The sequence below is a fragment of the Cupressus sempervirens genome, chromosome 3 (genome assembly GCF_028749045.1).
Source record: "Cupressus sempervirens isolate cs-2001-9-10 chromosome 3, ASM2874904v1, whole genome shotgun sequence".
NCBI classification, from domain to species: Eukaryota; Viridiplantae; Streptophyta; class Pinopsida; order Cupressales; family Cupressaceae; genus Cupressus; species Cupressus sempervirens.
In genome coordinates this window covers 12122258-12127159 of record NC_143120.1, presented here as the reverse complement: position 1 = coordinate 12127159, position 4902 = coordinate 12122258, and the positions used below count along the sequence as shown (strand labels likewise).

The 4902-nt window shown below is 37.1% G+C and overlaps 1 pseudogene; it reads right to left on the bottom strand.

Annotated features, from left to right (window-relative positions):
• Positions 1-3476: 3476 nt before the first annotated feature.
• Positions 3477-4477, bottom strand: LOC149564484 (putative RING-H2 finger protein ATL69 pseudogene; annotated as a pseudogene).
• Between the last annotated feature and the right edge of the window lie 425 nt (positions 4478-4902).

The following is a 4902-nucleotide window of genomic DNA, read 5'->3' as shown; positions in this document are numbered from 1 at the left end:
GTCCTCGACGCCATTCCTCAGGCCGCCACTCGCACACCTTGCGCTCCCAGGCTTCTCGCCACTGCTCTCCTAGTGGTGGTGATGGCAGATGGAGGCGCTGCTCAGCTTCCCCACCTGTGGTGGTTTTGGTTGGTCCCCGACTCCTCCTCCTGGTACTCATCGGGTGCATTTTGGGAAGTGGCCTCGCTTGGACTTGACAATCTCTCCTCCGTGGCCAGAGGTTAAAGATGCGGAGGCTGCCATTGTTACTGCTGCTGCTGATGATGGCTAGACTATTCCTAGCCCACCCCCCAATCCCAAAGATGTTGGGGTTTTCATGAGAAAGATGATCCACCACCCTCGGCTGGCACTGCTTTGGTAGCCTAAGGTTGCCTTATATGTTTTTTGTTGATGAATAGTTTTTGTTTCTGGTTGTGGCCGTGTTTCTAGTCCAGCTTTGGCCGTGCGAACTCATTCGCGAGGTGATCTTGTATCCCTTGACCCTTTTTTTGTCAATTGTAATTTGAGTATATTTTTTTAATAGAAAAGGACTATTCATCAAAAAAGAGAGAGTTGAAGATGTCTAGAATTGACTTTCTTTTTATTTTTGTTTCCCTATGATGGTTGTCTCATAATCTATAGATGAGTATGTGATAATTTAGATAGGTTCACAATTGATTTAGTGAAAGAAATGATTAGAATCTACTAACCTCAATATTTTGATACGTCTAATGAATAATAGAAACACTTTTAAAATTTATTAAATTGATACTCCTTAATTATAATACTAATAAACCAAAGAACAAAAATCAACTTAAAAAACAAGTGAATTTACAATTAACTTAAAAAACAAGTGAATTTACAATTAACTTAAAAAATAATACAATTTTCTAAAAAATAATCTTCAATAATCTTATTTACATATTTTAATAATTTATTTTCAAAATAAAAATAGATGTCGTTAAACACACTAATTCAGTTAAGTATTCTATTTAATATTTTAATATATTACAACCCTTCACATTGCACTTTTCCCTTTTTAATATTATTTTTATTAATGAAATTTTAAAAGGAAATGTAATGCTTTACTACCTTATATATCACAAATTATCCTTTTAGTTACTTGGTCATAGTTTTTATTTTATTAAATAATCATAAAATATCTATCATCTCATACCAAAACCACCAAATGGAAATCATAATAAGATGTGGACCTTCAGCTATGATTTTTTTGGTCTAATAAAAATGATTCAAAGTTGATTCCTAAAAATCTCTAGATTCGACACGACAACCGCATAATACCGATAACAAAAGTCACCATTTCATTTATCGCTGACATATCATACAATTTGAAAATGTTAGTAGTGTAATGATATGTAATTGATGTGACGTCTCAAACTGTTCTCTAACGAAGAGGCCATCTCCGATTATATTTAAAAATGCACATTTTTTCATCTCAGAGCAACTTAAAAGATAAAAGATATAAGAAGACAGCTTGAAATTTTTAAAAATATATAGATTTAAATTACATTCTTTTGATTGAGAACTTTTTTTCGGTTGTATAATCTTTTCAAGTTATAATTTTTTTTATCAAAAGTTATAAACAAAGATCTTATAAATAGTCAATAGTAATATTTCAATGAATATCATTCACTTAAATACTATATTATCATTACATTATATCAAAATCTGTATTATATTAAATATTATTGATTTTATAATCAAACAATCAATTACAAGTTTTACATTTCGTTTATATTTTGGTTAATAAATAATTATTTTTTAAGTAAATCATATTCTTTTATATAACATTATTTTAACTTAGAAAAATTTACGATCTAAAATTTAAAGCCAAAATATAAATAACTTAACTAAATTTAAAATTGGATAACAATAATTATATCATCGCAATTTAACCATTACATTGTTTTTAATTTAATAAATCAACCAAAACAAGGTGGATGACCCATTACAATAGCAAGACATAAAAACATATTCTTGGACCAATGACATCACATAATTAGCATAAAGGGTGCTAACTAGGAAAATAATAAATACATAGAACATAGAGGCTTTCATCCAAAAGAACTAACAAACTCACATCGAAGAAGGGCGAGAGTTTTTTCGATGCCTTCGGACAATTGTTCAAACAATATATAAGCATGATAACCAAAGTGTTGTAGAAGCTAAGCATCATTAGGCAGGGGTCCCATGGGAGGGGCTTGGGCTCTATTTTTGTGGAGTGGGTGGCTCCATGATACTTTTTTAGGGTGGTCTTTTCCTATAAAATAGGAGCCCTAAATTTTTAGCCCTCTCAATTTGTGCAGGTGAAAAAGGGGTGGGGTTGAATTTAGCCCCACCAGCTTAGGGAGGAATTATGCCATTTGTCAACAATCTATACTTTTTTTTTCACCAAAATGAATTCCCACCAAACAAATTTATGAATAAATTTAATTTTAAAAAAAAAAAATTCATGAGACAAAAGCTTCCTTAAATTTAGGAGCTATGTTTTTTTTGAAGCGGATTTACTTATAAATCCATAATACCACTTCCCTTTTTAAATATCCCTAAAAAATCTCAGCAGTACTTGCTCTATTTTTAAGGAAGCGGGTGCCCATGGGACCCCAACCTTAGCAAAATCATGGCGTAAAGCAACAACATAGGAGGGAGCACAAGTGCCCTCCTAGCCTAAGGGCAAACCACCATTAGAGTTGGAGACATCATCAAGGATTGCAACATAAACATGACTTGAAATAGCAACAGAAACTTGACAACGATCAACAATAGGGGCGTTGTCAAGATTTTTGGCAGGAGATTCTTTGTTATCAACAACCTAGGACTCGTTAGAGGTGGACTCAGAGAGAGAGAGAATAACACAGGCAGTCAAATGTTCGTTATCAATAGTGTTTCACCAAGAAGCAACACCTTTACAATGTAAAAGAGCACAATTAGAAGCCATATGACTTGTAGAAAAGCATCAACAACTCTAGAAAGAAAGACACTCATAATCGAACACCTGAATTCATAGGCTATCGTCGACCATGAACACCACATCCTTAAGAAATAGTTGAAATGCTCCCAAGTCAACTAAGAACCATTACAATATGTTAATATCTATTAAACCAAATAATAATGATTTTATAGTCGAACAATCAATTAACAAGTTTAATATTTCAACAATAAATAATTATAATGATATTGGTGAACACAACGATTTCCTCTTTAGCAGTAAAAATTACTACTCCATCTCGAGTTTCATCCCAACGACAATTAATCAATGACAAGTTTTAATACTCCATCTCGAGTTTCATCCCAATCGACAATTAATCAATAACAATTGTAAACCTTATCTGTAGCACCAAAATTAATCTTTGACTGTTGAATGGCTGGGATTCCTTTGAAAAATGCCTCGACAAAAAATAGCAAAGAATCTCCTCGATTGGAAATTTCGCATTTCAAAAATACATTTGTTTACATTTGTTTAACAGAATATAAACATTTAGAGTCCCCCATAGATGTTGCAGAGGAAACAGAGGAAGCATCCATCCTTCTCCCAAAATGGGAGAAAAACAACCGACACAAACCCAAGAAATTGTTTATTTTTCTCGAGAGCAAAAGATATGCAATGTAAACATCAAGTTTTCCCACAGAGACCACAACAGCCCAATCCGAAATCTAGTTTGTGTACAAATTTGCCGCTGTCGAAAAATTCTCTTTCTACGCAAAGTGCAGAGATCTGGGCCAAGAAAAAACAAACAAGAAACCTCCGTCAACGTCCGCCAACAGAGTACCTCGCAAGAGGAATAAACTCAGAGAGCGGCGTGGGGAGAGGAGTGACTGACGGAGACGGTAACGGAGAAGAGGCTCGACAGACAGGACAAGACGGATTCATCCTGAGCCACGCATCCACACAGCCTGCATGAAAGCAGTGTCGACAGTCCGGCAAGAGACGGAGAACTTCCGTGTACTTGTACTCCCCCAAGCAGATCGAGCAACACGTGTCCTGCGGACGGGGCAGCTGCTGCCGCCGGTAAAACACCAGCTTCGGATACGAATCTATGGCGCTCTGGTTCAGCCCCGTGCCTCCTTCAATACAGTTGATAATAATGTTCACTGCCGCACTGCTATTACTACTACTACTCCGTTCTCTGCCACCGTTGCTGTTCATGTTAACGTTGCCTCTCACGCCCTGCAATCTGACACACACATAGGAGGCCAACATTATGGCAGAGACGAAGACCAGTATTCCCACCGCTATTGCTATTCCATAACCCAATCCCACTCTGGTCACATTCTCCGTGGCCATCGTGGCCGCAGTGTTGTTCAGGCTCATCGCGTGGTCCTCTGTTACGCCGGGTCTCCCATGACTACAGGAGAGGCATAAGAATATATGGGGGGTCTCCCATGGCTACAGGAGAGATATAGTGCTCTGCCCTCGCGTTGTAAAAGACAGGGAAATGGAATAGAAGAGAAGGGCAGTGGAATTGGTGCAGCGCTGCAGACGGGGCACATGAAATAAGAGGCCCAATTAATTGCACTGATCAGTCGTGTTAATTAATGTTGACGTGTTTGGAGTCTGTGACGCGTGGAAGACGGTTTTGTAGCTCGATCTCTTAACCTCGTTAAATGTGGGTTTGGTGTTAAATTTGTTCGACAGTGTGGAGGCAACGAGAGTAGAAAAGGAACCGCGTCTCAGATTTTGTGCGGGTGAGACGGATCAAGCGTAATCTCGAGATTCTCTGTTTTGTTTTAATATTATGTGCACGTTAGCAATGTAAATGCTGGAGTTTTTTAAAGTCGTGTCGAATGCGCTGCTTCGGTTTTCCTTGGGTCTCTTCATCCCTTCCGGATTAATTGGGGTTGATCTGGGCCGTTCGCTTTGGATATTTACTTTGACTTTAACTTTGAGAATGCTGTCTTTAA